This window comes from Micromys minutus (genome assembly GCF_963924665.1).
Source record: "Micromys minutus genome assembly, chromosome: 3".
NCBI lineage: Eukaryota > Metazoa > Chordata > Mammalia > Rodentia > Muridae > Micromys > Micromys minutus.
The window spans coordinates 1562239-1575147 of NC_137972.1; the positions used below are offsets into that span (position 1 = coordinate 1562239).

The window sequence follows — 12909 nt, forward strand, 5'->3', positions numbered from 1 at the left end:
CAGAATATAGTGGTCTGTCATCTGAGGAACACTTGACATCCCACAGTTCCTGTAGCTTTCTGCTAAGTCCTTCATTTTGCTCCTTCAGTCCTGTTCACCTCTAATCAGTTGTCATCTTGTTGACGATTTAAAAAATATTGACCCAATTCTCCTGAGACATCAACTTCTATGCAAGTTATCCATGGTACATTCTACTTTCCTTGACTTAAAGTTGCAATTAATATAATCTCCCAAATGTATGTCATTAATGCTTTGGGACCATTTTCTTTAAAACTGATTGTTGAGCAGAGCATCTGAATTAGGAAACAGATGACTGTCAAGACCAAAACCTTATTCTGTACACGTTAAGTATGACACCTAGACAAGATGCAAAGATACTGTTAATGGGATTCATAAAGCCATTAATGATTTCCCAGAAGACATCTGTGAGTTCTAGCCCTGTCATCACAGGAGTTTTGGAATCAAAAGGATCTCCAGAGGACCTGTGAAGAACCACACACGTGTCCTTGGATTCTGTCCGTGCATGTCCTTCCATGCATCTGATAATTCCAGTTGAGTTTGAACTGTAATTCCTGAGAAGCATTTTGCTCTGGGGTTGCTGGTTTGTACTAGTCAGCCTCTCTGCAGCTTTCCTCATGATCATTTCTCCACTTGGGCCAAAAAACTTTTCTCACGCATGCATTTTCCATATGAAAGCCCCTCTCAAGCATGTGCAGCATCCAATGACCCCCCCCCAGTCCCATGCTCCTTTTCTTTCTATGAGAAAAATCTTTCCATTTCTGTCAACTGTATTCATTTATCACAATTCCACGTCCTGCTTACTCTCTTCTGGATTCATCATATTTAAAATACGTTTTTACTGTAAGTCTTAAAAATAACACCCAGACATGTTTTGTTGAACAAACAAACTACGTTTGCAGTTGAAGAAAGGTGAACCATAAAAAAAAAAAAAAAAAAAAAAAAAAAAAAAAAAACGTAGCAGCTTGAACTATGCTTTGAATATTACCACTAAATTTTAAAAGTCATTATTTGTTTTGGTTTTTGGTTTGGTTGAATTTTTTTTTTTTTTACTTGACTTGCAGCACAGGGAAAGCCGAGGACACCTGTTTTATAGTGAGGCATATGAGTAATAAAATAGATGTGCTCCAAGATAAGGGGCAAATAGGGAGGAAAAATTTCTTTTCAGAATCAGTGGTTACATATGCAATAGAGTTTGCCTTGAATTTCTAATCCAATATCTTAGAAAAATCAATCATCAATAAACCAAAATGATAACTGTTATAAAAATAGACATTTAGTGTCTAAAATGTTGAAAGTGAAGAAGAACGGAAGGTCCATGGGTCTTCGTGGAGTTTGGCAAAGACAGTAGTGATTTCCAGAGTTCACATTTCACTGTGTTGTAAAACCCCGGCAATCTCTAATTTAAAATGCTGCAAGGAAGGTCATGTCCTTTGGCAGACATGAAGGTTTCAGTGGCCTGCTGCCCTTTCTGTAGGAATTGCCAATGCCTTTGCTGATGGTTGGTTTAAACTGTGGGTCATATGACCCACATAAACATATGTGGGTCACATGCTAAACATATGACTGACCATGTGTTACCTGGTAACTGAGCATGGGAACACAAAACGTTTGGCAACAGTAAAAGGCTTCTGAATGTATAGCAACCAACCATCAACTTCAAATAAAGCACTTAAGGAGTCCAAAGTGCATCTGGCTGAGTTTGCTCATGTGGCATTAAGTGACCTCACCATAGCCTTGGTTCTGAACACACAGCACAGACACTTCCCAGTGTACATGCTTCACGCTACAATATACCCACAAAGCCTTCCTGAGACACCTGGGCTCACACCACAGAATACTGCATGTTACAAAGCTTAGTGTGTTGACTACGTACAAAATCTGCTGTGGTTACAGAAGCGTAGTGACATAATTACAGGAAGCAAAGGCTTTTATACTTTCCTATTTATCAAATTAGTATATCTTTGGATCTTGTTATTGCTAGAATGTTTGGCCTAAAAACTGTTGTTGAAGACGTTGACTTGAGTTTTATAAGTATCTTTAAGTTAATTTTGGTTTGAGATTAGGACAGAATTTCCGACCATTTCCAAAATAGCTCTGAACTTACTGCTATCATTTTGTAGGAGGTACTGGCATGAAGTTATGCCCTCACCACTGATCATTTCTGAGATCAAAATATTGATCAGCTTTGTGTTTTGCAGCATCAAATATCAGCCAAGATTTCTTAATGCAAAAAATAAGTACTTCTCTCTTATTAGCATGTAAAATCAAAAGCAATTTCAATTTCATCTTTAAAAGGTATAAGCTGATATATAAGCACTCAGTCCCACCTTTCTGGACATATACATAACCATATATAAGGATAATTTTAAATAATATGCTCTATGAGATATTAATAGCTAATTTATACATTTATTTTCATTTACTTGTAATATGTACCCAGGGTTGTGTAAAACTTATCATGCAAAAGGAGTTGCAAGTGGCAAATGTTTAAGAGGCTTTACTTCAGACTGGAGGAAAGTCCACATGTTAGCCTTCCATGGCCTAAAGCATCCCTTGCACAAGAACATGCTCCTGTTGAATCCTTTTCAGGTCTCTGTGGGGATGCTGTGCAGAGCTATGCATTAGGACAGATCCTAAGAGGCAGTGGGAAAGGCACTGCCTTTTATGGCCTGGTCCATGGTGACCCAGATCACCATGACCCTGACAGTGGCCATGAGCTCATCCACATTTCATTGGTTGGTAAAGGGAGGGCGAGCCACACTGCAGAAGAACAGACAACAGCAGTTACTGGGCTGAGAACATCTGTGACATGCAGTCTGTCTCGTAAGACAGAGAACAACACATGGACCAGTAGCAGTAGCTGAGCTTGCTAAGCCCATCCATCCATCCATCCATCCATCCATCCATCCATCCATCCATCCATCCATCTATCCAGTCATTTGTCCACCCACTTTTCTTTCCATTGTGTTTCAGAGATGGCCATATTGGCCTGGAGCTTGTAATGATCCTCCTACCTCAGCCTCCACAGTGCTGTGATGACAGGTATGAGACCCCAAATCAGTCCACTCTTACTTTTTAAAAAAATGATATAACCTCTGAACTTGGGTTATTTAGTTCTGCACTAGATCTGACACTCACTCATCAGGTTTAATGCAAGATCTACCACACGGCATGCTGGGAGACCATGCGCAGCTCGGCTGGCTCTGGTTTGTTTCCCCGTCCTCTGTGTTCTCTGCTCGTCCATATAGCCTTTCATCAGGAGGTTTTTGTGTACTCCACATCTCCTTAACACTCTCAGAGTGTCCCAGTGTCCAATTGTCACTTGAGTGTTGGGGGAATGATTTTGAGAAACCTGAATGGAACTAGAATGGCAGAGTCCTGGAAAAGCCCTGGGTTCCACTTCAGTCCTGAGGGGAAAAAAAAACCCACTGGTAAATCCTCACAAATAATTGTGAAGTGAGAGATATTTCTGTGACTTTGGACATGACAGAAGATTGATTTTAATGCTACACTTTCTATTAGTCCCTCAGGTGATTTTTTTTTTTTTAGGTTAAATCTTCTGGAGGTAGGAGATTAAAAAGGAGAAAGGAAGAGAAGGTTTGGGAGGAGAAAGGGGAGAGGAAGGAAGTGAGGGAAGAAGGAGAGAGAGAATATTGAGTTAGCTTTCTGTTGGGGGGGGTGTGGTGTCCCAGGAGACTACAACAGGTGCTAAGGAAACTGCTGTCATGAAATCATAGCACACAAACAGCATTAACCTCACATCAGTAGACCATGTGCTAGAGAGAGAGTACCAGTTAGGAGATTCAAAGAAGAACCAAGAGGCAGTCACCAAATAATGGGGAAGGAACTTATGAAAGGAAATAACAAATAAAAACATGTTTATAAATCCATTAGGCATGGTACAACTAACAATTATACTTGTGGAGGAGGTATAAGGAAGCAGATATCCTAGATACCTGGCTACAGCTCTCTGAGCTCTAAACTGTACATGTGCACCTACACACACATGTACACACATACACAAATACACACATACATATACATAAACACATACACACATACATATATACACACATATACACAAACATTCATATACACATATGCACATACACATATACATATGCCCACACACATATACATACCCACACATGTATGCACATATACACAAACATACACATATGCTTACATATATATATATACACACACAAATACAATACATGTACATACACATACACATACATATATACATATACAAACATACATATATACACATAAACACACACATACACACATATACACAAATATACACACAAAAATATACATAGACAGATATATGCATATACACAAATACACAAACACACATACACATATATTTGTGTATACACATACATATATACTCATATACACATATACATATATACACACATACATATAATCACACACATATGGACACACACACACACATATGCACATACACATACACCGTAGCTAGCCAGGTAGACAGGGATGCAGAAGCCCTGCATCTGAGGAGAGGAAGAAGTAGAACACATTGGGATGTCTGCCATCCCATGTATGGCTCGCTACAGTCTTGGAATAGCAAGATCCTCTCCCCCCTTTCCCAAGACATGTCTTAGATCCTGCGACATGGGACACTGGCTGTGAGGTTGACTGAACCATTTCTGAGGGACTGGAGCCGAAGCTCTCAGTTTTTCTGGTAACCACTGGAGGGCCCCAAAGGTAAGCTTATAGACAATCACCAGGTCTATTACTTAAATCCCTTTTGGAGGGGGGTTGGCTCCTTATGAAGTCTGATCAGCTCCAAGCCTTTGGGGAGTTGGTGAGCAGCTGTGTCACTCTTAAAAATGAGAGATGAATAACATTTGGCTGCAACAGACTTGAGTCAACTTTGGCAGAGGTCACATGAGGATCTTGCCACACAGTTCTCTGTGTAACCCTGAGGCCAGGCCGCCCACACCATACTTTGTGGATATGTCCTGTGCCCACACAAAGCTCCTTCAATCCACTTGCACCTTGACCCACAGCACAGTATAGGTAGTGTGTCAGCCTCTCCTGCTCTTCACCTTGGACTCTGTCCTGAGAGTCAGGCAAAGACTGAATTTCCTCCCTGCTGGAGCCTGGAAATATCTCCAGAGGGACCACTCAGGTCCTTATTCTCATCCGATCCTAGAGCAGGGAGCACTCACAAGGAAGATGACGGCGGTTTGGATTCACAGACACATGGGCTCCAAGTGCTCTCTGCCTCCCTCCTGCTGGTTCATAGGCTTCTACCCTGCCTATGGCACTGAAAGCTTAAAATACAGAGATAATGTCATGGTGAGCCCCGCAGAGGAGATCAGTAGAGTTTTGTTTCTAAGCACAAAAAGATAGTGAGCCCGAGCCCTCCAAAATGTACTAAGAAAGACAATGGTGTGAGATCAGTCTCACTAGAACTGTGTGTTCATGTATGTGTCTGCACATTGATCCCAGACGGCACTGTCCAATGTCTTCTTCAATTGATCTCCATTTTGTTTTTTGAGACAGGGTCTCTTACTGAACCTGGAGCTCAACTGACTGTTTAGACTAGCTGGCCAGCCAATTCCAGGGATTTTGCTGTCTCTGTCTTCCTTCTTTCCTTCTTTCCTTCTTTCCTTCCTTCCTTCCTTCCTTCCTTCCTTCCTTCCTTCCTTCCTTCCTTTTTTCCTTCCCTCCTCTCCCTCCCCTGCCTCTCTCTCTCTCTCTCTCTCTCTCTCTCTCTCTCTCTCTCTCTCTCTCTCTCTCTCTCATCAACATGGTGCTGAGGATGGAGCTCAGTCCTCATGCTTACACCGAGTCATCCCCCAGCTCCACTGTGATTTAACGTTAGGGACCACAAAAGTGAGAGACAAACCTTGAGAGTAGACAACTGAGAGAGACAACCTCCTGGTTCAGGTCCAGTTATAACTCACACACCTACAGGCCAGGTAGTTATTTCCAGTATAACAGAGGAGAGGCACTGATCTATATGTCTTGCTTCTAGTGACAGCAAGTTCCCAGCACCAATCTACATAGCTTTTGGAAGCCCATGGTCTGACGTTCAACACACGGCCTGGTTCTGCTTGGGTGGCATGGAACGCTAGCTGGATTTGTTTCTTGTCCGAGCCACCCTCACAACCAAGTGACAGGGTAGAAAGGCCCTTCAGACATGGCCCAGCATCTGAGCAGTTGTCTCTCCTGTCTAAGTATTAATGGCTTAATTCGCTCTCAGAGGAGAGAGGCATGTAATGCCCAGTGAGCTTAGCTTGATCCTGGGTTCAATTTGAGTTAATCGTCACTGTTTCTGGAACATGCCTGTTGGGTTTTTCTCAGTAAGTGCAGTCAGCAAGTCTGAACAGAGCCCTCCTATGCAGACCCACACGGATCAGCTTGGATTCTCGCTCTGCGATGTTGCATCATTGTAAGAGGACTTCAGGGTGCTCTGAGCCAAGTAGAATTGGCAAAATGGTTAACACATGCCTTTAGGAAAAAGCACGGACACTTCTCAGAGGAAGATGGGACTGAAAGCACTGTGGCCACCTCATCTCAAAACCTGAGAGAAGTTGATCCCAGAAACCCCTCATTTCTCAGTCATAAGTAAGGGTAAAAATTATATGCAGGGGCAAGGATTCACGGAAGACCAGAGCCACAGAAGAATCTTTTGGCAGCTTACCTGGTCCAGGACCCAAGACAGAAGGCAGTGAACATTTTAAGTTTCATCCTGATAGATGTGGTTGAAAGTAAATGTGAGCTTTGAGCCCAGGATGTAAAACAGGGGGCAGAACTGTTAGCTGTGAAAAAGGAGGACGGTAAATCAAAGGCATCCCCCATGCTTCCGTTAGAGGGCATTCTTGCCTCACAGATTCCTAGGTGTGTTTACACAGAGTGTGTTTTCTTCCAAGGCAGGTCTGCATTATAGGTGGTCTAAACTGGCAGACTCCATGCCAAGCAAGGCACGCAAAGCTTGAGGGGGGGGATAATGTGACATTTCTTCATGCTTTCACATCAGCAGTCCAAGTTTAAGAGAAAAATCAGTTCGGGCCACAGCTGCTTCTAAGCTCCACGCCTCCATGCCTCTATTTCCCCCCCCCCACCCCCACCCCCGACCCCAGACCCTGTGCATTGCCAGGGACTTTTAGAGCCTTCCCCGGGGAAGCTGAAATGAGAGCTAGTTGAGAGATTTTGTAAATGCAGCCAAGGAACAGGAAGTTGCCTCAAGTCCTAGACGGGGAGGGAGGGGGGCTTTCCTCTCCCTGGGCAGTCACCAGGGCCACACATAGGGAAGGAAGCCAACAGAAAGCTTCACATCTTTTCTAACTCCAGTATACCCCAGTGCCAGGATGTCTCCCAGTCAGAAGAGGCTTCCCAAACTCTGAAGCCTCCCACAGGCCAGGCTTCTGGGTGTATGTGAGAATGGCACACATGTTGAGTCAGACGCATACACGCCTAAAGGAGTATGCTGGACGATATGGCTCTGTCGTTTGCCATGCACTTGGTTTTAAAGCCTTAGGCGTGAGAATTGGTGTGAACCATGGTGTTAACCTCTCCCAAGACCTAACATGACAATGCTTGCTGCCACTGCTTCCAAGGTGTGGTAATGCTTGCCGATGCTGCAGTGAGCAGAGAGATCTGGATACTAAGGGACAGGGAAACACCTTGTGTGTTGACCACATGTGTGACATGGGACCAGGAAGCTGCCCCTGTCACATGGGCACACAAACATTGGGTCCTAAAGACAGAAGAGAATGTGGGAAGCTTGGCCTTTAACACTGTGGAGGAATGCAGGGTAGAGCAAGAAACTTGGGAGCTCTCAATAGCCTCAGTCCAGTGCCCCATGTCTATGCCTGTAAACAGAAAAGCAGCTTGACATGACACTGAGAATAACCTCCTCTACCCTTCTCTCACTCTCCAAATACACAAGCACACACATGCACACACAAATGTGACTGCAAATATACACATTTACACATGTGTTTACACACATGCATATGCACATACATGCATACATACACACACATGCACCTGCACACAGACATACACATGCACACATGTTCGTGCACACACCTACACACATGCATATGCACACACGCACATACATGCACACACACATGAACATACACATGTACATACACATATGCCCCCACACATGCACATGCCCACACATATACACACACACATGAATATACACATGCACCCACATATACACAAACATGCATATGCACATGCATACACACATGCACACACCCACACATATGCACACACACATGCTCACACATATGAGTGTCAACTTTGGATGTCATTTCTTGTTTCTGTGATATCCTTGTTTTTGAAACAGGGTTTCTCATTGAATTTCATCAACTAGGGCTACGCAGTGCCCCAAGTATCTGCTTATCTGAGCTGGGATTTCAAGAATGCTGCCCATGTGATCACTAAATCCTGTGCTTGGGCAGCAGGCACTTGACCAACTGAGCTATCACCCCAGCCCAACCGTGAGGATTTTGTATTTTTTTCCCACCATGGACCTGAGAGGGTATCGAGGACTTACCAGTGTTAGAGCATTACAGAAAATATTTATCTCAGGGTGACTATAGAAAATCATGTCAGGACAGTACTAGAAAAAAAGCTTTTATGAGATTCTTAAAGTACAGAGCTGGCAGAGGACCCACAAATGCCAAGCAAACCTGAACGACTCAGTGTCTCTCTAATGGGCTTAGGTTGGAGACCCTGGGCGGGAAAGTGAAGCCTTCAGTGAGCGCTCGCTCGAGAGGGCCTGATCCTTGGCAAGGTCCTCATGTAAAGTCATCCCATAATTATAGTCCTGGAGGAAAGAGCCTTGTTCTCTCCCTGCACCCATAAGCCCCTGGGTTTACAGCTAAGTCTCCTGGCCTTGCTTTCATTTGCGTTCTGTAGCAACACAGTACCTTTGGCCCAAACCTCTCCCTTTCTATTTTTAAAAAAAGAAAGGACTTAGGAGTCCTGAGGAGCCTGTAATTGACAGAGCATTTACAGTCATCAAATTCACCCCTAAGGCGTGGATGCAGCCAGGGTCCTGCTGCAGATTTTGACGTTTTTTACCACAGCACTAAGGGCTTCTGTTATGCGTAGCCTGGTCACCATGGTTCCCCGAAGGTTGGTGTTTTATATCTCACCTAATGTAGAGGTGGGTGCGCCCAGAGTGTTTTTCAGCTTGAAAACGTGGCAGGACTTGCCAATATAGAAGCCCCTGGAACTCTGTGGACTTGGAGCTCCAGGTAGGATGCCAAAGACTTTTTCCCTTTGTCTTTGAGGCTCAAGTTCTTTTTAACTTTTGGCACACACAGGACATCCTGTTTCTAGGTGGTGTGGGGAGAGCTTTTAAAAAGGTCCATTGAGAAGAACCTGAATGCCCAGTGGTTTCCACAAAGCAGTATTTTGATGTGTTAAGTATAAGCATATCAAAGATGTGTGGATTGGATTTCCCCTGAAACATACAGGGGTTTGAGTGCAGGATGTAAGAAGGCAGGCCAGACACTTTTTAGAAACGCAAACACTGAAAAGTACTAGAAGGTGTTTATTCCAAACCTATGGGACTGGCTCACCCAGGATGGCAGCAGTAAACTCAGCCAGACAGACACCTGCTCCCTAAAGCTGTCCTTTGCATAGACGGCTTGCAGAACAGGTGTTGTAACTGTGACAGATGACAAAGCAATGCTTGCCCAAACATGGAGCAGCCCGCCCCCCACATCTCTCTCTCTCTCTCTCTCTCTCTCTCTCTCTCTCTCTCTCTCTCTCTCTTTCTCTCTCTTTCCCTCTCCCTCTCCCTCTCCCAACTTGTTATTTTCTTGGAAGATGGCATTAGTCTTCCCCAAGATTCCTCTTCTTGCCTGCATACTATGCTTCTGCTTATCAATAACCCAAACAGCTTCCTGCAGATAAGTGGAAAAATCAAAGAATGTTGATGGTTTCTGATGTGTGGACTGACTTAGTTTTTGTCTAGTAGTCATAGGGGTCTCCTCAGCTCTTTGTGGGTCTCCTGAGGTATTCCCAGAAGTTTCTACCATATACTGGGGCACACAAAATAAAGAGATGAGACCGAGACGGTATGACTTCCACAGCAAACAGGACCTTGAACTAGCTTGAAAGCCAGCTGGATTTAGTTGAAAGGAAGGGCATCAAAAGAGATAGGGGGAGCATTTGGCCTCCCCCCCCCATAATTAAGCTAGCTGTACAATTAGTTCCTTGGTTTCTATATATTCCAGAAAGGATGCTTTTAAATATTACCAAATAACTTCTGAGAGGATAATGCAAACTCCTTCAAACTCCTTAAGGGCAAAGATGTCAGATTTGAAAAAAAAATACAATAAACCACAGTATAGAATCAAGTACAGCCCAGAGAATGCTGGGAAACTTACCTTGTTCTTGCAACCTGGTCGCCTACACATAATAATAGTAATTAGTTATGTGGTGCCTGCTATATGTCAGGTATTTCTAGATTTTTCTATGCATCTTAACATATTCAGTCTCCACAGCACCATTAATAAGTAGGTTCTTTTATTAACCCGATGGGGAAACCAAGACACTGATAAGTAGTTTGCTCTGTTGCCAACACACTTTGGCAAAGCCAGGCTTTGAACCCAAGCAGTTAAGCACTTTCATCTCTAGGCTGGACAATCCAATCCTGCTTTTGATTTTTCTCCTCTGATCTAGAAAATACCCCCGTGACTTTTTCTTCCTCTCATGTATTTTACAAGCAAATAATTATGTTGAAATTGCATAAATCACACGCAAAAACATTTCCCTCTAATTTGCCATGTCTGCAATTGCTGCCAGCAGGAGAGTCTTCATACAAACGGGCTTTGTCGTCCAGTGAAAGCCTGCAATGTTCGCAAGGAGGAAGCAGTTTGTCTCCTTTGGTTAAAAGTAGATCCGCAGGTATCTAGAAAGAGCAAGGCCGTTTGCAGGCATCTACTGAAGTTGGTGGAGAAATGAAGGAGGAACACCTCAGAGGGCTTGGACTCTTGGAGGGAAGGGAGGGCACCAGGAGCTAAGTCAGGCCTCTCTGAGAGCTTTTCCTTCATGGTTCATGGGCAGAGGTGACTTTCTTCCTGGTTGGGCTGTTTCAGAAGGGCCTTCTTCCAGAACCATTCATACAGAGCCTCTTGTGGCCTGCAAGTGGTCCCATCTCTGAGAAGGGAGACTGAGATGCTCCAGACCCATACCCAGTCTGTTCCCTTCTCTCAGCCAATGAGCTTCCTCGCAGCAGAGAAGGACAGGAGCGGGCAGATTTCTGTGAGGGCAGGCCCTCCCCAAAGCTTCACACACAGTTCTGGCTTGCAAGAAGACTAAAGTAGGCTGGCAAACTGCATCAGCTTCCAAGCGATGCTCCATCTGTGTATCCCTGGAAGGCTGTTCAGACTTTTGCAGAAAAGCCTGAGCTCAGTTTTGTTTCTATGGAAATAGACCCATTAGGTTAAACAGCAATTGAAAACTATTTAGTGAAAAAGATACCAAGTGCCATTTATTTCCATTTTACACTAAATTGTACATTATTATTTTAATTAGCAACTAGTGAGCGATGCTTATGTTCGATTACATGAAATTACACGTGTGCCCACATATTTAGGAAAGGGCTGGGTACTACATGGTGGGACCTGGCTGTGTGGTCTGAGGAGACTCAGAATGCTCTTTGTAGTTGTCTGTCAACATAGCTATGTGACCATAGGGGCTGAAGATAACATCTCACACTTGCTTTAAAGACAGCAAAGTGTCAAACATTGGTTATTGTCCTTTCCTTTCCTGGGGAAGTGTGTGACAGGGTGGGCTGGGAGAAGGCTCTTTAGAGGTTACACTGGAGGGTGAGGCTGCTGGACACGCAGGCCCATGATGTTCCTGCAGTGGATGCACACTGCAGAGATGTCCAGAGGACCAGGCGAGGAGTTGTCCTTATGTCGTGGAGGCCTCTCCTCACAGTTCTTGGCAGGTCAGTTACATTTCTCATTGTTTTGGCAAAACACATGCAAGAAATGACTTAGGTGGGAAGGGATTTTTTCTAGCTCATGAGTTGAAGGCAGAGTCCATGGCAGAAGGAATGTGTGACTGGGACTCACCGCATCTTGATAGTTCAGGGAGCAGAGACAGGACAGGAAACAGGAACCCTTCCTTCATCAGGCCCAAAGGCTTCACAGACTCCCTAGACAGCACCATGAGGAGATCAAATATTCAGACACATGAGCCTGGCAAGGACACTTCACATTCAAACATTACACCACTCAACAAGAGACTTGACCTCTATAGAAGATTGGGGTCATTATCTGGGCCATTTTGCCAAAGCCCACCATGGCCTGTGAGCCTTCTGATCTCTGAAAAAGGAGTACAGCCCAGGCTCCAGGCCCCAACCTGGGTTGTTCTTAGTCTCTTTGGATATAGGGCCAACAGTCAACCTCCACACCAGCAAAGCAGTCTCAGGCGACCTTACAAATAACCAGAACCTTCATCTGAGAGAACCACAGTATCCAGAGTCCAGAGCTCATGGGATCGGCGCGGCTGTCCTGGACACAATGCTCTCAGACAGGCTGCCGGGGAGCCTCAGTGTGAGATCTCCATCCCCAGCCCTTCTAGCCAGCATGTCCCCAGTGACTGTGAAACACCAGCAGTCTTTGCCACCGGTGACTTTTAGAACCCTACATGGCTTTCCTCCTTGTTAACTACTGGTCATCCATCCAGTCCTGAAGTGGCTGAGGGGTGGTTCTTTGTACGTGAGCTTCATGTGCAGATTCTAAGCCTATGACTCTAGGAGGTTAAAAAGTTTGTCTGCATAGCTGACAAGTGGTCACGTGACCTCTGGTCCAACTTCTAGATGGAAGGTAGAGTATAACTGATCACCATGCGTGTGCACAT

The 12909-nt window shown here is 44.4% G+C and overlaps 1 pseudogene across 1 annotated transcript in view; it reads left to right on the top strand.

The window, feature by feature from the left end:
- The first annotated feature begins 11895 nt into the window (after nt 1-11895).
- Nucleotides 11896-12909, top strand: part of LOC308418340 (heterogeneous nuclear ribonucleoprotein K-like) — a 48320-nt pseudogene continuing 47306 nt past the window's right edge. Inside the window, exon 1 of the transcript in view lies at nt 11896-11992. The product of the transcript in view is annotated as a heterogeneous nuclear ribonucleoprotein K-like (transcript). The remainder of the gene's footprint in view (nt 11993-12909) is intronic.